We start from the raw sequence: 25,360 nt of genomic DNA on the forward strand, positions 1-25,360 counted from the left end.
TTTTTTTCATGTCTATCCACGCAGGATCACCAACACAGTATTTGAAAATGCCCTCCATCCGCGCTTTTTTTTCTCCTTAAGTCAACAATTTCCATCGCGGTATGTGCATCATCTCCGTTACTCTGGCATTCATTCTGAAATTCCCAGTCGCGGGAAAGCGTTAAAAAATTATATGAATTTCTCCCACACACAGAATCTTCGGGTTCGAGCGACCGGGAGTAGTCAATATGGAGTCGCTGCGAGTTTATCTCGCCACAATTAATTCCTGAAACGGGAAATGCGACAAGGAGTAGCGCCTATCTTTCATACCGCAAGTGCAAAGGGATGATTCACAACTCAATGTTAAGGTGCATCAAGCGTTCATCATCATTGGTCAGCAATCCTAAGAATGGTTTGATGGAGCTTTCCACTCAATTCTCTCAGCAGCTAAGCTTTTCACACCGACGTATTTCTTCTTTCACATCCTTCTTTACTTATTCCATATATTTTATTCGAGGTTTCCTTACACGTTCTTGCCATCTACTAGTCCTCGACGATTATCTTCATCAAGCCATCATGTCTCAAAATATGACCAATAAGGTTTTTCCGTCTTCATATCCTGGGCCGGATTTACCCTACGTTACGCTATAGGCACCTCTCCATTGAGCGCCCTTCCTCACTTGAGTCCCCCCCTCCTCCCCGATTTTTATGATAAGGCATAGCCACTCGCATGAGGTAACAGAAGGCGCCCCTTGGACTGCGACGCACGTGCCTATTTTGCCTTACGGTTAATCCGGCCCAGTTCATATCAATGTTTTCATGAGGAATCTCTTCTCCCCTACTCTTCTTAAAGGCCGTTTTACACGGTACACGGAATTGCGCAGCCTGACGTACGAGCGAAGGCGCAATCAAAATTGCGTCGTGTAAAGCGGTGAATTGCTAGAACACATGCGAGAATGCGTGGATGCGAGACGGCAAAATAGCCCCTGTTCTAATTTCGTTCATGCATTCGCGCGATTCCGCGCCATTTTAGAAATTAATGCAGCTCTAACCTGCGCAATTCCGTGCCCCGTGTAAAATGGCCTTAAGACTTCCTCATTACTTACTCGATCGATCCATTTGACACTCATCATTCTTCCGTAGCACCACAATTCGAAGGTCTCTTTACTTGATTTTTCCGCAGCTGTTATCGCCCATGCCTCACTTCTGTAGAAAAGCATACTCCAAATATAAGTTCTGATAAGTTTTTCCTTACTTCTACTTTTTAATTTCCCACTGTTAGTGTTATCAAGCATTAACAGCATTAATTCTCGATGTAGGTCGACAGGAGACATTAGGGTCCACTCAATATGTCCTGAAAATTTCAAGACGATAGCGTAAGTGTTAAACGTGTTAGTCGTCGCGATGAAGTACCAGCAAGGCGGAACGATGCGTTCTTTCAAGAGTTACTTCATTTCAATGAGTTCTGAAAATTAAAATTCATGCCGGGAAGATAAATTTAAATGACGGATTAGGTAGAGAAATGGCGCAAACATTGCCGTTTATTAAATCAAACAATATCACTGGAGATACTTCCACGGCGATTCCATAATAATCGAAACAGTCTTGTGGTGTCGTAAGGTCAACTCCACCGGATGTGACACAGATTATTTCCGAAGGAAGCGTCGCAGACACGATAAAGTATTGCGTAGTTCTGCTATCTGACTCGTGGCTGAGAAACCTCAAAGAGGACTACACTGATTTCTTGAGCCGGCACTATCGCCATATGATTGCGGATGCGGAAAATACAACTAGTTCGAGCGTCATTTGGCTCCATTTAGCTACAGAAAAAGCTACTGAGGAATTTCAGTTCGCAAAACCCGAAAACCCAAATCCGCGTTTTCGACTTCTCAAAATTGAAAACAACGCTTTCGCCAATGTGCTATTGAAATGAATGTTAAGAGGACGCATCTGTCCCGCTTGACCAGTTTTTTCGGTTACATTTAAAATTTATTTCATCATCTTGAAAATTTTAGGGTCTACAATGCAGAAAGTCAACGTTGACCTGTACTTAGAATCTGCAGATTTTTACCTCTGTACTATAGTAGGTGTCATTTTTTATATTTGCTATGTGAGGATATCAGAAAGAGAAATGCGTTAGCAAAGGAAGTTTGTTCATGAGGAGCTTCGTTACGTAAGAGTTTAAAGAAAAGGTTGGTGAAGAGTCTGATCTGGAGTGCAGCCCTTTGCGGTGCGGAAACGTAGACACTTAGGAAGGAGGACGAGAGAACATCAGAGGCGTTAGAGTTAGGTGGGTGTGGAGAAGAATGGAGAAGGTGAAATGGACCAAGAGGAGGAAATTGCATTCAGAAGCCATCAGTTTACGGGTCAAATAAGAAGGAAATACAAACAAAAGATATTTAGCTAGACTATTCTTTAATCAAAAAATATCTTTCCGGGGTTCTCTTTTCAAAAGTTTAGCCATCAGTGTGATCTGCATTTGGTATTACATGCGGCTTTGATAAAAAATGTGTCCTTTCCTAGGAAAAATCAGATAGCGTCGTCTGAGGTGGGTAAGAAATTTTTAGTACCACTAGTATCAGAACTACGAATATACTCAGCATTTTTTTTAGGAGGAAGCCGATTTTCTGAGCTGTAATGCTTTGCGCACCTGACAATGAACCCACGAGCCCCACAGTGCGCGGTTGCACACCTAATGTAATTTCTCGCGTCGTCGGGTATAGAAATATGATAGTAAAAGTAAATTCCCTTCATAAAATCAACACAGAAAAATTAAAATACCTAAAAGCAATTTAAAGTGCTGATATAACCACGCATAGGCACAATTTATTAAGATATGGCCCATATCAGTCGTAAATAAATCTGATCCCGTCAAAATACGATATCCTCGTAATTTGATAATTTTAGATACGGCGCCAATTTAAATCACCCGTACATTCCCTACGGCAAACACGAGATAATCCACAGGCTCACCGAAATTTGATGCGTTGCCTTGGAAATAGCAAACAGATAATACACGTAGTGGACGCGGCGCGGCGTTATCAACGATTTTCTCACGCTATTTGAACTAGCCACCTGAAAAATATCTGCATTTATCTTATACGTAAGGGGGTGAACGCCGAAATATTGTATCCATATTTCTCACATAATTTCAAACCAACACCGGCTCTAACCATACGAAACAAATAAACCTGGTAAAAATTATAAGCACAAAAATAATTTTTATCATTGTTAATTTGATTTTATTTATTTATCTACATCAGCCTTACAACAGCACGAAAAGGGATTTTACATCTAGTTGTTAAACAAATGAGGATGAAAATAAATATTTTTTCCGCACTAAAAATGGAATATTTAAGATGTGTATCCTGTAAAATGAACCTTTTTGAGGACACATCTGATTCCCTTTTGACATGTTAAGCTTCGCCTGCCTATTTGTCCACGAGGGCCACTGAGGGTGACGCAATATCCAAATGCTAAAATCCTCGGCGTCCATTTCGCAAAACGGATAATTGAAGTACTTATAATTACATTATATTCACCACAATCAAGTTAGAAACATTTATTCCAGCGGCAGTAATTTATGCGAAATTAAAGTTTTGCAAGACTTAGGTAATACCCTCGTTTTTAAAATAAATTTATGGAACTTATAAAGCGCTAAACAGAAAGTAAATTTGGCCATTAACTATAAGGTGATATTTCTGTTATCTTCCTCCTCCATACACGTGCATGAAAGGTATGTAGGAATAACAATTCGTCCGTAGTTTTAATTTCTAGTATCTTTGCCTAGCTTATTCTAAGAAATGTGCTATAAATTTATTCACAAGCAGCTTTGGAGCGATATTAAAACATGTATTTGCCAATGAAAGTAAACATTTTATATCCAAATAGCGTAGTATAAAAGCTAGTGCAAATGGAATGATGAAACGATTAACATCCTCATCGCCCAGGTGACCAATTCAAATTTTTTCACATAGAAAATATAAATAATCACCTAATACGTTCATAAAATAAATTTTAATCAATAATCAGAAATATGAAATTCAATTTTTTAAGCATAGGCCACCACCACCAATAATTGAAGAATTAGAATGCCATTTTCAACATCCAAAATGCTCACGTAAAGGTAAACTTCTTTTTCTATACCTGCAACATTGTGAAAATGTTAACTTCCAAGATAAATGCTTAAAGGACAAAGATTAAGAAACTGCATATCTGTGGCAAATATGGAAGTGAAAAGGAAACCCATTCACTACTCCACTTATCAGAATAAACGATGATGAAAACAATGATATACCCTTCTAAGCTCATAGTGTCTTTGACTGTCGTGAACCGCCTTTTTTCCTTCTGAGGTTTTCAAAAAAAGCATTGATTAAAATTCTTTCTCGACCCATTAGTCGGTCTCTCTGATGGTTGTGCGAGGCTGCCCCACGCGGTGTATGAGACAAAGGACACAAGAATTGGGTTCAAGGCCACAAGTTATCCCTCATAAGCCCGAAAACGTGATTTGTACCTCCCGCAGAAAGGCAAGGAAGTTTTTAAGCGAACTCCGCAGTATGACAGCTTATGTGAACCAGGCAACGCGGATACGCTCGCGATGTTTTTTTTTGCGTTGCCTTGGTGACGGGCGGTGTACGCATGTTTTCTCCTTTTCCGACCGATTGAACGGTATGAATAACAATCGAACGGGAACGAATTCTCGGCCTTATACTACTCTTCACGATTTTTCTAAAGAGTTCCTTCGAAAAATGTGATTATTTTAATGCATGTTAAAAAAATGCTCTACTGATGGTTTTCTTTCTATCGTCATATTGTAAAATTGGGTTTCCTTTATATGTTTTTCTGAACATGAAATTGAAATATTCTGGAGGAGTTTAAGCCAATTTTATCAGAGCACATATTAAATAAATAGATTACAGCTTATTGAAATAAATACTTGTAGTTTTCCACGATATTATAATTTATTACGACCTAGGTTACAATGATCCCACATCATCTTAAATGTAGGAACATTAAAAACTAGATCGTAATGAAATTTATGATCGTGGAAAATAGAAAGTATTTATTTCAATATGGAGAAATTCTTCTCCATCACGGTTGAAGCTTCGGATTTTATTATATGACAGCTGATATGCAAACTTCGTTTGGATAAAAAAATCCGATGAATTTTACACGAATTATGATAAATTTGAAATGCAATCAGTTGGCTATACAACTTTAGGGGAAATGTGCACCCACTCTAGCTTTATTTAATAGAAAAAAATTTCTCCGCAACAGACTCAGAGAGATTGCAATAGTGCCAAGTATAAAATATAATAGCTGATCTATCTATATTTTTAGCATCACTCTTTCCTTTTTAAAATGAAATTATCAGGGTGACACGAATAAAGGTACACCTTTTAGTAGAACACTACCGAAAAATATTTGTTTTGAACAGTTTCAAGTTTTCACACTTAAGGCGATAACCTAGAATCCCACCGGAAGCCGACGCAGTAGATAATCACGATTTCTTTTGTAGCTTATATTCGGCTTCGGGACGCTTTGAATTTATCCGTACATTCACAGAAAATACGGATTGCAATGTAAATATGGAAAATACAACATTTAAAGTTATTAATGAGGAATTACAGGCTCAGAGCTCACGTTTTTTAAAATAACAAAATCAGATATTCAAATATCGTGGATGGTTACTCGGAAAATCCACCGGGTCAGGTTCTCCAACTCCATCTAGGCCGACATTTCGATGGACATCTCGTACATCGAAACGCCGGCCGAGATGGAGTTGGAGAACCTGACCCGGTGGGATTCCCGAGTAACCTTCCACGATTCCATTCGTCGGGAAAGCCTGCGACCATTCTTCAGATATTCAAATACCTTTCACGTAGCTTGTGACAGCATAGATAGAAAGATATAATTAAATATCATGAAATACTACTCCTTCATCTTATATTGAAAACAGAAATAACACTTGCATTTAAAGATATAAATCTCCGGTAGGTAATTCAATAAAATGCTTACATATGTTTCGAGTTTTTCCACCAACGCTTCCACTGCATGCATCTATTCTTCGCAGCAAATTTATTTTATGTGCAAAGTATTGCAAAGTGTTTTCATACACTGACAAGTGACCTATAACTGCTATTACCTTTGGAGAGTTACGCTTTCCTCAGAGGAGGTGTTCCCCGTGAAAAATTCTCCCAACCCACACCACATCAGTCTCCCCCTTTCCATTTAGCTGTTACCACTGTCCAGTCGACCTTCCCTTTCAACGAACGAAAGCAGCCTGTCACGCTCAATTCCGGGAGAGAGTGAAACTTAAAAATAAAACGTTCTCCTCGTTAATAACCTTTAGGCACACGCCGACACCCACCGGCTCCGATTCAAGGAGGCAACAACACCAAGGAGTTCGACCAAACCGCTTCCGTCGATGAAATATTCCTAGTTTTCCTTCCAACGGATGGTTTCGTTGAGGGGTGAGAAAAAAACAGCGACAGAAACATCATTCTTAGAAGAACGATAGGGGATGAAAATGGTAAAACACGACAGAAAATTATCCTTTCTCAACCCATTAAGTGATGGAAAAATATAGCTCATGGAAATGGTGAGCTCGACGTTTTCATAGAAATGATGAGAACCAAAAGATCGGATAATCGAAAAAATCGACAGTTTTTCAAAAAGATTAGGTTGGTATCAAAACATTTTTACAGAGAATTCGAAAAAACACTCAAAATACAAATTCGAGATGCAGAAAAAAATCCGCATAGAATAAATGCGTGAATTTTTAGTAGTAAATTTTAAAAAATGAACCCACAACAAAGTTTTGGATCACCGCTTGGAATCATTCGAATTCATTACAATTCCTAAGAAATATCAACTGAATGCGATGATTTCATGATGATCGAGGGCGTGGCATCCAATTTTACCGGCCTTAGAGAAAAGCTAATCACGTGGGACGTATGATGTTATCATAAGCTGGTAGTGATGCTGGAGAGATCAAACGAAATAGTCAAGATAGAAATAGAAAAATCGAGTCTTAATTAAAACTCGAAGATCAAAGCTCGATTTCGATTTCCTCGATCTTTGGCATTCAATAATCGATTTTCGATTTCAATCGAAATCGATTTCTCCATAACTAATCCCATTACGTAGCGTCAATTTCTTTTTTCGGTTTCCGATGATTAGAACATGGAATTGTTATCAACGGAATTTCTCGTACTTACACAGATAAATTTTGAAAACGAAGGAGCAGGGGCCGTATTCTGTAACTCCAAACCGATCGGTGCGGCACCGATTCGTCGGGTGCGACGTCACACCGACTCCCGGTAAGAAGTCGTGCGATTCTGTACGAACCCGGTCGGTGCGGCACCGACGAGAGGACGGGAGATCGTCGGTAGCCGTACCGACAGCAAAGAGGTGTCGGTACGGCCACCGACTAGTGGGTTTCATGAATTCCCCGGTGCGCATTGTGCGTTTTATTTTGTTTTTACCTCATCACCGAGTAAATAATGAGGTTTTCTCCAATGTTATCTTTTTCTGCCCCTTCGAATACGCCTCTATAATTCACTGTGTCATCATCTATATTAATTACCTTGACAGAAATATAAGATAATGGTTAATAAAAATGAGGTTTGCTAACATATAATGACTTTCTCTTATTTATGTTACCGCACTTTCACTCGCTTGTAATAGGCTTTATTTCGCTCTATCATCATTTACTTGCTCCTTTGACATAAAAAAGATATTTTTGATTAAATATGAGTTTTGCCGCAATGTTATCACTTTATATCACTCTGAATAGGCGACTGTTATTTCACTCAATCATCAATTTGGCGTTTCTCTCGGCATAGAAATAAGATCTTTTTATTTAAGTATGAAGTTTGCCACAACGGTATCAGCTTCTTTCATTTTTAACGGGCAACTATATTTCATTTCATCGTCAGCCATTGATTCCCTTGACGATAAAAGAAGATATTTGTTAATAAGTATGAGGTTTACCGCAATATTATCATTTTCTCTCACTTGGAATGCGCAACTTATACATATGTATTTCACCCAATCACAATTTATTTACTTCCTCGTCATTACACTTCTTTTAATTGCACCCAGCTCCATATTTTTATAACAATTTCCTAACTTGTTCCTCTAATATTACATTTGCATTTGAATCCTACGTTCACGTTCCATGGTATGCTATTTTCGTCTGCTACGGTGCCAATGGCATAACCTTCCGTTGATAACATTTATACGGAACTTACTTAATGACAACTATATTACCAAATCATGAATAAATAGCATTATACGGAACCAATATTTAAAAAAGAAACTACGATCTCAAGGATAGTTTCTATAATTCATTCCAGCAACAACAATCTCCATCACATACAAACTTTATTGTGATGTTGTAATATTGTTTCCTTCGATTCTGTAGGTACAGCATTACTACCACACATTATATAAGCATTGTTAACAACTTATCCAATATCGTTTATCTTAATCTAGCAATAAGTCGTAATTTCCGCAAATAAAAAGATTGAGAATGACGACAACAAACTGTGCCAATGAGTCTTCACTTGTTTTTACCCTTCTTTCATTGGTGGAGACACGTGAAACTTCGGATATATTCGGATTTTCCCTGTTTGGGAAGGAAGGGGAACCGTACCGACTGGTTTTAAACCGACGACCTTACAGAATCGCTGAAAGTGTCGTCGTCGGTGCGGAATCCGTTGTCGGTACGGTTTGATGTCCAGTCGGTGGGCTTGAAAGGGAAACCGACCGGTGCGGCACCGACGAAATACAGAATACGGCCCCAGGTTAGAAACCACCTCGAGAACTAATATAATGGGCTCACATACAACCAATTCTCATATGAATGTACACAGTCACTTTATAATTAGTAATGGGCAATAAAACAGATTAATTTACAAGAAGGTAACGAATGACTGAATAAATGCAAAAAACTTATTTCACAGAACAAGATTATAATAAAAATATACTCTAAAGTGAAAATTAACCACTCTTGCATGATGAACATACGGATATTTTAAGTGGAAACCCATGAGATACATGCAGTTAAAGGTCTCGAATGTGTCGGATTCACAATAGAGTGGCAATTATGTGAAATATGGTCTTATGGTCTTCAAACTTAAGTTTGCTCCTCTCAAGGCCCCTAGGAGAGCACTTGATTTTTACCACAAAAGGGAATTAATCGTAATATTTTGTGAGGAGAATGGTGAAATTTAGCGTGAGAACTTGGGATTTCCCGTATCGCAAAGCCACAAAATAGATATATTTATTGCGCGAAAAAGTCTTCGAAAACAGGATTTTTAACACAATTTGTGCATTGCGGGTGACTCCGTAAAGAATTCACCGCGGTTACTCCCGGTATACTGAAATTAAATATAGATATTTTTGTAAATTCAACTGCAATAGCAGACATGCTTCAACAGACACTGAAAAAACGATTAAAAGAAAGCGACATTCACAATGAGGCAATAATCTTCATTAGTCGATGTTTCACCGAATATATCTACGTAATAATAACAAAGTTCATATACTCAATATATTAATTTAGCTACGATAATTTAGCTACAGAGATACACTTTAAAATTTCCCTCTTTTACCGATTTCTTTTCATTTCTCCTATAATGTGAAAATATATGAAAAAATTAAACACTTTGTATTCCATTAGCAGCAACTGGAGTAGATAGGGAAAGAATTAATGGATCATTATGCGGATCGAGAGATCAGAAGATGTTACATACGACCCAGTGGAAAATTTCGCTCTAAATTGCGAAAATCTCCTCTCCTTGACGACGTCCCAACACTGGTGACGATGGCGATGACGTTTTCAACATGGCGCACGGGCGTATGCAATAGTCTAGTAGGATATTCTCGCTCCCCAACCCCTCTCAATGTACTACCCTCATAAAAATCGCCCCACACGAGAGATAATCGAATGAGGATGAGAGGAGGCGAGTGACCCTTCGAGATGTCGGAGGTCATGGGGTCGACCACCGTCCGCGAGTATTTTTATCTATCTCCTTCACTCCCCATTCCATACCAATGAAATCTTCCCCAATCCCCAGGCGAAAAAAAGGCTGCGGCGACAATTGAGGGCACATGAAGGTCAAAAAAAAAAAATTCAGGCTAAATTGTCACAATATTTCACATAATTGCCACTCTATTGTGAATCCGACACATTCGAGACCTTTAACTGCATGTATCTCATGGGTTTCCACTTAAAATATCCGTATGTTCATCATGCAAGAGACACTGTAACATTAGGGTGGTCCTTATTTTTAAAGTTTTCGAATTTCTTTAGGGACACCCCCCAGTTTTGTTCAATTTGGTGAGAAAATAAACCATGAAAATTATTTTTGCAATCGGATGCCGGGAAAACGTGCCGCAACGCACTTAAAGTTTTGAAATTTTGGTATTTTCGGGTGTTTTGCGGACATAAGTGAAGATGATGTCACTCTCGGATTACTATATCACTTTTTTGTTTTCTACAACGACTTGTTTGCAGAGTGTCACCTCAAATACAGTGTAACATGACATACCCAAAAACCAAGGGCTTAAAAATGGCCTCGTAATTTCTTGGCGCGCGAGTTTATCCATAATATAATATGAACAAAAGATGGATATTTCCACACTTAAATATATAACTCCACCACCGAGAACTTGACAATGTATGGTAACCTTGAAAATGCCATAGTGACGAAACCATGGTCGGTGGTTGAGTTATACATTAAAGTGTAGATATCACTGTTTGCTTTTTTATTTTATCGTGAATATAATGCATTTCCACCACGTCAAACCTAAAACGATTTCATACGCAAGATTATGTCATTTGGGGATGTGCACACATAACATCGCTCGGGACGAATAATATTGGAACCCCCATATACAAGGAGGTTACAAGAATAAGTGAGTTACTTAATGAGTGAGGCAATAATGTAAGTGAAAAGTACAGGAAAATCCGAATGCCTCTTCGAGTCGGAAAAATGAATTATCTTCGAATCTGTTAATTCTGTTGATAAGGCTATCGTGTACGGGAAAGAGAACAGAAGTGTACGTGCTGAACTAGGGGCTAATTGTTAGTGTGATTGGTTCGATACCCGTTCGATGGTGACGCGGACTTTGACGTAACGTCATCATACCACCGCCGAATGGAGAGACTTCACTTTCAGCCTTGCCCTCGCCGACGATCAGATTTCAAAATCGGAAATTTTATCGGTGCTAGATACTAGACCTTACTATCAGCAACTTAGTTGAAATCAAAGTACAAATGAGACCACTGCTTACAATTAGAGATAAGGAACTAAGTCGAGTAGGCGATGCGGTAAGTTCAGATGCATGATAACAATTCTATTTAACATTGGAGCAAGCGAGAGCATCAGAAAAACTGCACTAAGATATGGGTACATTTTTCTCGGGATTCTCGTCGGGTTAAAACTCCATTTAGTGGATAGAAAAAAAAAATTTTAAAAATCATTTTAAAACTCCTTTAAGAAAAAGATGGAGTTTAAACCCGGTGGGAATGCCGAGAAAAGTTTACCTACATCATTCGTCGGGGAAGCAAGAAACATTACTAAGATATTGTGAGCGTAGCTTAGCTGTTAATTTATCGCAATTTAATTTTATTCAGTAATCAGTCTTCACTGCAAGACATCACAGATAAATTTACGATTTTCAAGATTTCTTACAGAAACCTGAGGTACCGGTTTAACCGTTACATAAGAATTGGTTCAAAAATATTGAAAACAAATATTTGTAAACTCTTTATGCAAAGTGCAAAATAAATTTCCTCCTAGATCACTTTGTCAAAGCTGTTAACGCACTTGGCCAGACCCAGTAGTAATGAACATGTTGTGAGATAAACGTAATGAATTTTATTCGCTTAAAAATCATTATGAAATATAAGTAGTAAACAAGTAAATGAGAGAGATCTTTGAGTTTTTTAAACCGGGTAAATCAAGTGGATGAGATTTATGTTTCTATGGTACAGAAACACAAAATACAACGGATTTTATATATTTTTACCTAAAAATATGAATATACCTTCTTTGCAAAATAAACCCCTAATCTCTTTAAAAACCCCTGAACCTTCAAACATTAATAAATTACAATAGAAATACTGTAATCTCAACAGAAAGAGACAAGTTTTTAAAAACTTACACTCCGCAGTCACCAATGTCTAAATTAAACCTTGTTGACAAAAATCATTCTAATTTCCACGAATATCGTCAACAATTAACCTAATCCCGAAACAAGCCTTTGAATGCATTTGCCTTCAAATGCACATGCATATTCTTAACTTCGCTGGTATGTCGTGCATCATTTGGCGGTATTTATTTCCAAACAAAAGATTTAGTCACAGCATTTATATCTTCATTTGCATGCGAGGTGGCTTGGCGGAATTTTGCTCAAGGTTAAATAAATATATTGTTAACTTTTTCCATTCCACACTATTTAGTACACCTGATGGCAATACACGGCGGAGAAAATTTGTGCCGCGAAATTTTAACGCTGTATAGCTTATGCTAATGAGAACAAAAATTACTAATGATATTTAGATCGAAAAGGCACCATTTTAAAACTACAGAAACTTTGAGACATGCGCTCCGATTGGGGTTACAATTTTGTGCTAAAATGTTTCTCCACACTGTATATTTATTTGACGAAATTGTCATTTTATCATTGGCATACATTAACGTATTTTCGCCGAGTTTTTGCCACTTTTATTCATTTTTGGGGTAAATAATTTCGCCTGTCGTCGTTAGGCCAGATAGAAAGCAGGCGGAGCTGTTGTCCCGAAAAATGAATCGACGCGGAACAAACCCAAAGATAATATGGATATTTTATAACCGCGGAAGTATCCTAACCAATTTGCGAGATTTGGTTATTTTCTTGAGATCCCAATTCGAAATAAGGGAAGGAAAAGCAGCGGTTAAAATGGAAACAGCCCCTCAATTGTCTTCCAGTAAATTCTGAATATTACTTACACATCCCGAGGGGCTCCTTAGATTTTTTAACAGTGCTATCCACAAGAAATAAATAAAACACGAATAGTCATTAAAGATGTATATCCGAATGCTAGAACAAGGCAATGCTATTGATATTGAGTAAATATACCGCCCAGTCAAGTTTCCTACTTTTATTCATAACTCTGACGCCGAAATTCGAGCGCTTTCAACTGAAATAGGAGTGATGATTTTCTCAATAACCAGAACTTTCGACGATATTGCATTACAGAGCATTTCAATGGCTTTAGAGGGAACAAAAACCTTCAGGAGCAAACTTACCAAAGAAAACTTTCGTCAGAAGCCCTGCAGTACACTCTTGACATGCAACATTTTGACGACTCGATAATTACCTGAAAAGATAAAGAAGAAGTAATTAGTTCGCATGATTATTTTTTTCTACTCAAATAATTCGACACATACTCTTAAGCAATACTTCATTCGAACATATTTTAGCTCAAGCCTAAAAGCTACACTCCAAATCATAAAAATCAACTTAATACTAAACTAGGTTCCTAGAGAGCGGTTCTAACTTCCTCGAAATAAGTTTGATCAAATTCCTAATGTAATTAAGTTGACGATACGAGAAATCTGAGTCAAAGACAATGTAATCGTGATTTTATGAAGTGAAAATAGATAAAAGCGCTTCAAAAATCATTTCTCAGGGTGGTACTAGACCTCATCGTCAAGTAGTTGCGAGAAAATGTAATTACTTACAAGCCAGAAGTGCTATTCTAACCTTGCTGAAGAAAAAAAAGTCGTGACCAAACCAATTTTATATCGGCCAAACTTCTATATTGGTTTGGCATCGACTGCGAAATCAACTTTATACATTTGCGAATTCGCCGAGCCCATCTACGCATTCAGAGGGGAAGGAACGCCATCAATGAAAGTTCTTTAGTCACACATGAACAGGAACGGATGTATTCGACCCTGGCCACTTTACGACTCGGAAACAATTCATGAAGAGTAGACGACAACAAGGCGATGAATGTCACCTTCGTTCCACTCGGTTCGCGGCTGCGAATCCGACGACCTCGCCGCGAACCATCTCCGCCAAACGACACCGCTCGCTTTTTTGTTGACACGCACGAATCGACTCCAATTGGTCCTCTCTTAAAATAAAGAAAAATTATCACGCATTGATGCCCGCGATACACCTACCCTGACATCAGACTAAAATTCACTTTCATGAATTAAATGGGTACATATATTCGTCCCTCGCGGGATATGGTTGGTGCGGTGGCTAGAGGGTTGGCTCCCCACCCCGTGAGCCCGGGTTCAACTCTCGACGACACCAAAAAAGAGTCCATGCCTCGGGGCCGCCGCCAACAAAGCTGAAAATAAGATATGTATCTCCCATAATGTACTCTGTCAAGACCAAACACTCAATATTTAATCTAATTTTTACACTCCTCAATCCTTGGAACTCAATCTTTTTCACTCGTGAATGACCAATTCTCGCATAAGAGATCATCGGCGTGGACACCGGCGCGCGCCGCAGGCCGCTAAAAATCCACCCGGACGAACGACGCGCCGCCGCCATTGAATTTTTACTGACTGCGCCCATATCTAGTGCAATAATGCCCCGAACTAGGGCTCGTGCCCCGGACGTATTTCAGTGGCCGGCATAATTTGAGAGGTCTATCAAAAAAGTTATTTAGTATTTTCAAAATTATAATGCCACAGCAAAATTAGTTGATTTTGTTGCACAATTTATCAACTTTATCACACTTCCAATGTATACCAAACTATTTTCTATTAGTTACAATACAAACAAATAATTTGTATTTTTCATATGTAAGTGCATTGTAGTGTATAAATTATTAATGTTATTAACAAGTGTTTTTCAATAATAAAAGTTCTTAATAGTATATACACGGTGTGTAATTTCAACTACCACATCTCAAAAAATAGCTCATGGAGGTATTATATTTTAGTGGCGGGTGAGAGAGGGGTAGAAGGGAGGAGGGATTAGGAATGTAATTGGGCCTCCTCTATGCAGTCCCATTGGGGGGGGGGTATGATAATTCCATTCCATCAGGGGGAAAAAGGATAAATACTGAGCGGCACGATATTTGAAAGCGAGTAAACAGCGCGGCCATTTGGCCGCGACATTGACAGTGCCCTTCTCCATTCACTTTCGTTATTTGCAGGATGGATGCGGTCTGATTTCATCCGACCAGGGATGGAAACGGATGAGGGAGTAACAAGGCAAGATTCTTTTTTCAAACAGCAATGGAAAGATACTTGGTAGCTTTTCAAAACAAGATTTCACGGGTGGACGCTAATTTGATCGCTGCCCACCGCCTAATGTCCGCGAATAGGTGCGAACGTTTGCTCGGAGGCAGCGGATGGCCCACGCAAACGAGAACTGTTCTTCAGAATGGATACAATGGATGACTGTCGAGCTATTCTGGGAACGAATTGCAGGTGAGACCACAGCATACTCACTTTCGTCTTGTCGGACCAAGTGAAATAAGTGAGGCATGTGTAATTAGGTAACTGCTGACTCGTGCCCGCGTAAAACTCCCTATTTGGCCACGTAATTATCGCTGTCGTATTAAACCTTTCCAACTCAAAGCTGCTTCTGGGAGATATTACATTTCTAGGCTTCGCATTTTAAAAACGTGAAAATTTTCTACTCGATCATAATTATTGTGGAAGCTACATACTTCGCAATTAAACTTTACAGAACAAAAGAACACGCAGTTTAAATCTTTCCCGAATAGAGCAGAAAATGTATGAACTTTTGATGTTACTTAGAAGCAAAATTGGCTTATGATGAGTTAATGCCGCATCCCTCATAAAAGGTTGCAATTTGTAAGCAATTTTTCTCCTCATACTTTGAGAGCACGAACTGAGGTCTAAGTTTTGTTTCATGCAACTTTTATTCACATATAATTGTATCAAGCGTAACTTTGTAAAAAAAAATTTATATTCATATCTAAATTCAAAACTGAACAATAAATTCCTACATACAGGTACGACCAATGTTACGGTACCTGGTGCTATTAGCATTACTATGAAATCGTTCATAATATAATTGTACACGGACTATTTCATTCAGGTGCACAAAAGATATAGAAAACGTACTCATATTTGGCAACGTTTCCCCAGCGATAGCTGATAAACTCGACGGGAGGAATAAACGATATCACTTATTGTTAGTGCAGAAACAGCTGGGAACAGCAATATCACGAATCAGCTATTTGATAAAAATTATCTTAATTCTGAGTAATCTAGACTGTTATTATTCTCGCCGAACTTTCTGGGCTTCCCTGGTTTGAAACTCTGAACAGATATCTATGCGACTGCCCCGTTCATATTAGCTATCTGGGCAAGGAAGCTGGAGTAATAAATACCAAATGATCCTTTTACTACTCCAATACGAAATCAACTAAAGAAAACTGACGAAAATAATGACAAAGGAGCAAATAATCGCCATGTCCGGTCTATAATCTTGAGATTCATTTGATTCAACTCTCCATTCAATCCTCCTACCCCTAGATCTTTTCACGCTAATGTATTTCTTCTCTTCCACATTGTCAATCGCCCGTTCCAAATATAAAATATATTCAGGACTCTCCTTTACTCATTTTACCCTAAAAAATTGCATTTACGACTGTGTTCATGAAACTAGCACAGAGGCTATCATATCTTTATTAAATTTTCGAAATAATTACGTGGGATTTTTTTAAATCACTATTTTTTACAATAATAACTTCCGTTATCTCAGATGTTGGTCGGTATTGCTATTGGTAGTTCTATATCATTTTCATTGGCCAGCATTTTGGTCTTTATGATAACCGTCCTCAAGTTTACTGAGCACTAATGAAAATGAAGGAAGTAGTATAATAAGTGAATCCGCCGACTGTGCTAAGAGTTAAAACATCCCTGAGCCCAAATGATCCTTTTAACACAGACCGAAACGTAGTTTAAAAGAAAAGATATTCAATCATTATAAAGAATACCAGCAAATTACTGAAAAAGTAGTATAATAATTATAGTTTGGTCATCATTAGTCAGCAATCCAATGATTGGTTTGACGCAGATCTCCATTCCTCTCTCTCTCATTCACTAGACTTTTCATAGCGACATATTTCTTCTGGTAGTAAACAAAGGAAAACGGATATATTATGTAGTTTACATAGATACCTACTGTGAAATACTACAAATACAGTGCAATACTATGCATAGGAATATCACAAAGCTATATGAAATTCTGCATCACGGAAAAGACAACAAAATTCAAAGCGTAGCAGAGATAAGAGCCAGATAAAAACTCTCGGAAGCAAAAAGTATAAAGATGAAGACTCAACCACCTCTAGAATATAACTGCGACTTAGAAAAGGCGTAAGATCCCTTTGTAACCAACAATTGACAAAGCGAATGATTTTATAGGGACACTTGAGAAGAGTGGAGACTGTAAGAAAATCAATCAAGGTACTTCACTTTCAGGAGAATACGTGGGGACGTGATACTGTTAGGCTAAGAGGAGTTTATGGGGATTAAGAAAAAGTTAAGATGGTGGTAATTCAAAGGGTAGAAGAAAATAAAATAAAGAAGTGAACTGTAAGCGAAAAATAGTGGATGCATGGTTTTCTATTCACCAAACCTCCATTACATCATTCTCATAATTCATGAATATGTATTGTGTGAAAGATCCATCGAAAGTAAAAAAAAAGATAATAAAACGCCGAAATCAAGCCGAAAAATTATATAAATGGTTAGATACTGTAGCAACATTTACTTCTCGAGTAACTCATATTTAAAAAGTGTATTGATTTTTCTTTAATATTAATTTCCAATATTAGGCCATTTTAAATAATACGGAACAAGGAATATGCTCAAACACAAAATTTTCATTAACTGCATGCATTCTTAAAAGCATACATAATAGAAAGGAAGATAAGAGAAGTAAAAATAACTTTCAAGAGTATTTTCAAAGCATAATATTTTCGAAGGAAGATCACAATTAAAGGAATAATTATAATTTCATTTATTAATCCGTTAATAGTAATCAAAATTTGGGTACATCTTCATAGCGATTAAGAATGCCTGCTTTTTATCGACAAAGGAAAATCATGAGAATAAATAAAATACGACCTCTACAGTAAGTGCAACTATCAGAGTCCTGTCCGTGAATTGGTTTAGAGAATAAAATTAGGTTCCTTGATCTGGTTATAAATTTTGGTGGGCCGAAGTTACGAGAGTAAAAAGTGCTACAAGTATTGATAAAATCGTAGGCTTTCCCGGGAAATACTATGGATAAATTCTTTTCGGGTTTGGCAACGAAAAATTAAACAGCCTTACCCGTGACCAAAACGGAGAAGAATTTATTTACGGTACAAATATTACTTCCGGCACGTCCGCCAAATAAATTTTCCACATTCGTTCTCATTAAATTTTTCCCCGCGACCTAGATGTGATAGTTTGGAATCCAGGATATTAAAAACGCAAAACTATTTCCAAGCTCAAAGTCGCCTTAATATTATTTCCGTCAAGAACGACGTTGAAATGTCGACAAAAAGCCTCACTAATAGCAAATTTTCGCCATATTGGGAACGTTAGGGCATGGATGAGACCGATTTATCACCGCTGAGGGCTCCACAAAATATAGTCACTCTGGAGTAAGTTCCTTGGAGCCTCAACTCTTGATACAACAATATGACAAAAGATATACATTACTCGCTCTAAATAAATATATAACAAGTATTCATTATTTAATAATTACTAAATTAGAATACTGCGGGTAAGTCAGCAAAACCCATTCATATTGGTTGTCATAGCGAACGAATCGAACAGTCTTAATATTTTAGTTTAAAATCTTCTATATTATTTCTTCTGTATAGATACCTTTTCCTCAACTTATACGCAACCAAACTCTACAAATGAGGTACCAAAATGCACAGAATTTATCAGAAAACATGCGACAGCATATCTTACTTCCTAAATATTGCTATTGTTTCCTAAAATTGGTTTTTAAATAATTAAAAAAAAACAAAAACCGGTAAATATTCCTGACGTTAACGGCGCACAAACTAATACATTTGTTCATTTGCAACATTTTATCTCGCATTCATTAAATAACTTTTATCAAAATGCGGCTGATTCCACATTCAAGTCTCCTGTTGATACGTAAGTATGAATCATCATGCGCGTTTAACAGAGGATAGTGTAATTACTTTCAATGTTGTGTTTAAAGAGGACCTCTGACCTCAATTTGTACATGAACATTCCAATTAAGTACATAAGACCCTGTATTTTTTTTCTACATTTTAAAATTAGAAACGCGCCTATCCCTCAGTGGACCTGCATTGAAAAGAGCGGGGGAAGCCCGCTGGGAGCGGGCGCAGCACGCTCGTAAGATAATAGTCCGCGAAGCTAAATCCAATCTTCTCCTTCGACATCTCCAATGAAGCTTCCACCTTTGGATAAATTAACAAAAAAATGAAAACACACTAAAAGTCTCCTTGGATTACAAATTCAACGCTTGATCACCATCTGCTGCTTAACGCGCTGCCGTCGACGAACAAAAATGGATCCCGCCGTCGTGTTGGTAGGCATTAATTTTTTTTTACCTCTCCTCGAAGCGGCGTGGACGGGAGGCGGGAGCGGTGGGCCTCGTATCTTGCAATCGCTTTGTACTCGGGGTTCGCCACTTAACTCACTTAACCATCTCAATTACTAGGTACTCGAGGGAAGAGCGCTTGAGCCTACACACGTGCGATTATTAGACACGGGATGCCGCCGTAAAACGGAAGGGCTTAGACGACACATCTTCCTCCCTTCGTTTCTCAAGATCGCGATGAAATTGCATCGAATGAGACGCGCAATCCTGTTCTCATGGCAATGGCGGGGATCCCGGCAACATGCGACAATCCGGGTCAATGGTGTTCTCCCCGAGGCACGCGCCACTATAAGTCACCAAAGACCTTCACAGAAAAATACCGAAGAGTTAAGGTGACGCATCGTTCCCGCTGGATTATTTCTTTTTTTTTTCGAATCATATCCTCACATAAAACTTACGATATCGTCTTTAAATTTTTTTGATACATTGAGCTGAAGCCTATCATCGTTTGTCTGCACCTTGAGTAAAATTATTTTAGATGTGGCAAATTATTGAAGTTATTATTTCAAAGATAAGATGAAAGCCAAAGTTGATAAAGGGAAGTTCAATAGATGTTCAAGAAAATTTGCTTGTATATTTAATAAGAACATGATACACCATAATTTTCAGTCAAAATTTTATTCCTTCAATTACCATTGTACTACTGTTGAAATGATAGGCTTATCATCCTGTATTTCTTGGTAAATTTCTATTTACTTGGAAAAATCGAAATATTCTATGAGGCGTAATTACTATTATTCTTTTCTTTAAGTAAAAGAACTCTTTCTTTTAATTAATGTAAATGTCGTCATAGCCGTACCCAGCGAGGGGAAGCTGCCCCCCCAAGAAGCAAAAGTCGCAAAAGTCTTTAAGCAACATCAGTACTGAATTTAAACTTAAGCATTCAAAAATTTTTCTTTGAACCCACAAAAATGATATGTATTAGTATAAAATATGTAACTAAAATAAAACTATTTTTTCAAGGAAATAATCTCATAAACTAATGTCACCACTTGGTTTGCCCTCGCCCCCCCAGTCCATGGCTTGCCCCCCGTAGTTATGATGCTGGGTACTCCCATGAATGCCGTATACATAAAAACAAACGGCACTAAGGTATGACATAATATGAAGATCGAGAAAGAAAAGAATTAAGGCCATATCACCCGAGTATCTTCCCTTGGTAAATTGGTGAAAAAATGGAAATAAATACGTCATACGAAAGTTGACAGTTGACGAAAGCTACAACTGTTTGGTGTAAACTGGTGAAAGTAGCTTTAAACTTAAAAACTATTTTCAATTAATTAACTATTTTCTCCAAATCATTATTCTCTAATCAACATCAATTGGATTTCCTTCAAGACAACATCATTTTTTAATCATACGTAAATATACGGAGTAAAGTATAAGTTCCGAAATTCGTATTCGTGGCCAAAATGTCCAAATGTTTACTGAGTACCTAATCAGAGCCACTTTGACCTTTTATAATTAATATATTTAATCACACGAGTTAAAATTGATCTTCCTAAGAAACGACCGCAAGTCAAACGTGTATTATTTTGCTGATGCAAGTATCGACCTATCTTTTCTTTTATCCTGCAGCATATGGACCTGTAGAGGTATTCACCCCCACGAAATCAATATCTTAATATTTATTGCAACAAGTTAATTCCTCAATTTACTAACCACAATCACCCAAAGTTTTTGGAATTACATTTTCTTGAGAAAATTTTTCAGACTTTTTGCTATAACGCTTACTTTCAAACTTAACACAAAATAATGAGGCGCTGAAATTTTCAATTCAGGACGAGTAACATTCTATCGTATTCCAGAAATATTATTTGCTTAATGCATAAAACTACCACAACACTAAACAAGAAGGACGGCATCAACTAGTCCACACATTAGCTCGGAGTCAAAATCCCACTGATGCCTCGTGAAGGACATTCTTAGCGCAGTTCTCCCTCTATCAGACATGAAGCCATAGAAACCTTGGCATCTTTCGTCACACGTAGCCCGATTTGTACCGGAGTACCCCTCGGTTTGTCCTCCAAAGTTGTTTTTTGTCCAATCAATACCCTCCCAGCCACCTTCGCCATAGTGTGACAAACTTCATAAAGCCAGAATCACACGATATTTTTTTTCGTCGCGAAAGTGATCACTATCGAGATCAATTTTCCTTTCGCGAAAAGCAATCGCTCTTGTGATCATTTTTCTGAATCACACGGTCACTCCCGCCGTCGCTTTTCGCATCATTTCCAATATCACAGCTCGTTGTCATAGGACCCACATCACGAAATTAAATAGCGTTTTTGTTTATTAATGTCGTTCCCACAATTGTCAAACGCTGCGCTGCAATCGCTCCATAGGGGAATGCGTTCCGATTGGCTGATATGGGGTTTTAGTGACGGTTTTAGCGATGGAAAAAGCGACCGGACGAGTGATGAAAAATAGCGATGGGAATCCTCATCGCGATCGCGAAAAACAATTGCCGCCGACGATCACTTTGCGCAGTGATCTCGATAGTGATCACTTTCGCGACGAAAAAAAATGATCGCGTGATTCAGGCTTAAGTATTTTTTCTTAAGACCTGCGAGTAAAAATTAGTAAGTTCCGAAAAATATTATTTCGGTCCAAATAACTTCCAGCATATTTCATTCAATCTTCAAAGAGACACACATGGAATACTAAGGGATTATCAATAACTTCCTACTACCCCAGATTTTACTGAAATGGGTGTATTTATTGATTGTTTTTATGAAAAGAGGCACACTATTTGCCCTAACTCCCCGTTTTGGATAGACATCAAAATATCACGATGAAAGGGGTTTTGAACAAGGAGCAAGAAAAATGATTTCGAAGGAATTCAATTAAATACAAAGATTTTAAATCAATTTTAACCAAATTTAGTGATTTATTTTAGATCGGCCATATCCTATCCAACAGGGGTGTAACTAGGAATATGCTTTGGGCGGGCCAGAGGTGGGGTTGGGGGGGTTCGGGGATTAATCATCGGTCGATATTCAGCGACTCGTCTTACTTACTTACGTCTTATACTACCATAATATTAATAAATGATCTTCAACTTTAAGCAGATGCAGTTATTATATATTATATCAAAACTAGATAATATTTAATAATAATGTTTTCATTTCCATGTGGCTTTGGGGGGTGAGGATCTGTCCTCTCCCCATAGTTACGTCACTGCCATCCAATATATGTAAAAAGTTTTAGCCTAACACAGGTAATATGTAATCCCTGCCTCTCAGCATCTCAGGGTTGAAGAAAATTATTCATTTAAAATAGAAAAACGGAAACTAGAATACTCTAAGCAAAAGACAAATTTCACAAGCTTATTCGTTAATAATTTTATGTTAATTCACGTAAAGAGTATTACAGTTACAATCAAGGTTTTGCTACTTAAGAAGGCCATTAAAAGAGCCGCTCAAGATTCGATTGTAGGACAAAGATTTTCTTTTGTTTCTTTTTTATTAAAATCATGCTCTAACACACTGATCCTGGAATCGAGATATCAAGGGACCCCGTCACGAGTGATTGAGGTGCCCTTGTTCTTCCGTGCTTATTAAATCAGGTCACGACGATACTGCCATAAAGAGCATTGGAGTAGAGCGATGAAGTACCGAAAAAAATGATTGAGAAATACTTCACTGATTTTCCAAGCCTTTTAAAAATTTCCATTGAACTAGTACTCATCCTTATGGGCTATAAATATTTAGTTTACAGTTATAAGAATAAATATGTTTTGCATATAATTTAAGGCACTTATATACGATTTTTATTAGCTTAGAACAAAAACCATTCCGACGCACGTCTAAATCAATTCTCAATTAGAGCAAAGAGAATGAAAACATAGTAACTTATAACTGGGCGGAGTCTAATTTGCATTAACGAGCAAGATGACGACGAGCGAGTTATTACGATTAAATGAAGGGCAATAGCCTGTGAGTTGCATAAAACATAAAACTTAATAAAGCCATGAGTTCTCTTTAAGGGACAGCTGGAATAATTCAGCAACCTACTCATCCAAAATTGTGATGATCCAAAATTAAAAGCCAACAACGTACAGAAAAATTTAATTATTCTTAAAAATATTTAGAAAATATCCCACCTTATCATAAATAAATACAAGCCTTGAGTAGAATCGAATGTAGTTATGAGAGATACGACAGAGTTAGTATTTTTAACGTGGTCGCATACATGACATTTTCGTTAGGTAACCTCACATGAGAAAGCATTGCGAGAAATGAATTTTTGACCGAACTTTCAAAAATATAATTCAAATTGAATACTTATTTTCCACGGAAAAAGATGTAAAATAAAAAAATACATCTTCGACATTTTACCGGAAAGAAAAATATAATTTTTACGACGCAAGTATCTTATTCCTACATTGCACTAAAAAGTATCATGAAGTATCATAGTTGAATATAAATTACAATATAATACCATATTGCGTCACTAGGAATTTCATGGGAATTGATGGCTGAAATACGCTGAGATATTTCCATTTTTGCTTTGGAAAAACTTAAGTACGCTAATGAAAATATAGCTTCATAATTGAAAGTATAAGTGTCTGAGGATTAACACTTGCAAAGTTACGGGGCCTTGGAGGAACAGGAGATTTCTTCAAAATTCTATTGCAATCAAATCTTTTATAATTTCTCCATATGAAAGCGTCATTATCTTAATTTTGAAGCGGTAACAGTACATCATAAATAAAAATTTTAATTGACGGAGTGGGTAGATAAATCTTGATGGTTAAAATGATGGATGGTTAAATGATAAATCTTCACATACTGACTCTAAGCAAGCGAAAAAGCAACAAAAAAAAGAGCTACGAGTGACGAAACTAGCTTCTTAGGATTTAAATAAAACAATGAAATACATATCGAAGACGTTATCAACACATATAAATCCAAATCATTAGCAAATAAATTATGGGTGTGCAATTTAGGTCATTATGAGCACCAATGGAGCGCTGGGTATTACGGAAGATTCAGGATAATATTCCTCGCAACACTGATGGTAATCCGCAAGTAAGTATTTTAAAACACTATTAAAAACAACTCTCATCAACTATAGATGCACTAACGAAACAATTATGTGGGCTGGTAATTATTACTTTTCGGTGATAGCGTAATCCAGGCTGCATCAATAATGCACACTTTCGGTTTGGACGCGCGCAGCGTAAATCCCTCAGGCGTAAGCGATTTGGAAGAATTTTCGCTGTATTTAAGCAGGGCGAGCAGCTCGCTGAAGCGAATAATTTTGTGATTCAATGCATGGGTGACACTATTAGCCGCGATCCCGCAGCGCGAGTAAAGCGACTCACTGTTGAACACTTCGGGTGGTGACGTGCATCATCCTATTCACGGCACGCGTTTCACGACAACGCATGGCTGTAAACGAAAGGGGACGCTGTTTCTTCGAATCCAATGCTCATTTTCCTCGTCGAGCCATTCTAGTCGAGGCATCAATCAACACGGCGACAGCGGGGACCTCCCCGGGACCAACTGAGAAAAGGCTGCCGAGGTGCATGGCAGAAAGTGAGCTTCTCATGGGCAGATTTTGCATCTCCGCATCAAGGTTGATCTCGTCATTAGAAATTCATAAGGGGTTTCACAGTACTAGTACGATTCTGCTGGGGGTTGTTAAGTTCTGTAAAGGCCTCCACCTATGTAGGAGACAAAAGTTACCACGACCTATAATTCGCAGCACTGGCAGATCT

The 25,360-nt window shown here is 37.8% G+C and overlaps 1 protein-coding gene across 2 annotated transcripts in view; it reads right to left on the minus strand.

Annotated features, from left to right (window-relative positions):
- Positions 1-25,360, minus strand: part of LOC124157183 (monocarboxylate transporter 10) — a 115,084-nt gene that overhangs the window by 38,388 nt on the left and 51,336 nt on the right. The window contains exon 1 of one of the 2 annotated variants that reach the window (XM_046531714.1): positions 13,284-13,354. The exons of the other annotated variant lie outside the window; for it this stretch is intronic. The gene's annotated coding sequence lies outside the window, so the exon portion shown is untranslated. Of the gene's footprint in view, positions 1-13,283; positions 13,355-25,360 lie in introns of those variants that run through there. 2 annotated transcript variants of the gene reach the window in all.

The sequence above is a fragment of the Ischnura elegans genome, chromosome 4, assembly GCF_921293095.1.
Source record: "Ischnura elegans chromosome 4, ioIscEleg1.1, whole genome shotgun sequence".
NCBI lineage: Eukaryota > Metazoa > Arthropoda > Insecta > Odonata > Coenagrionidae > Ischnura > Ischnura elegans.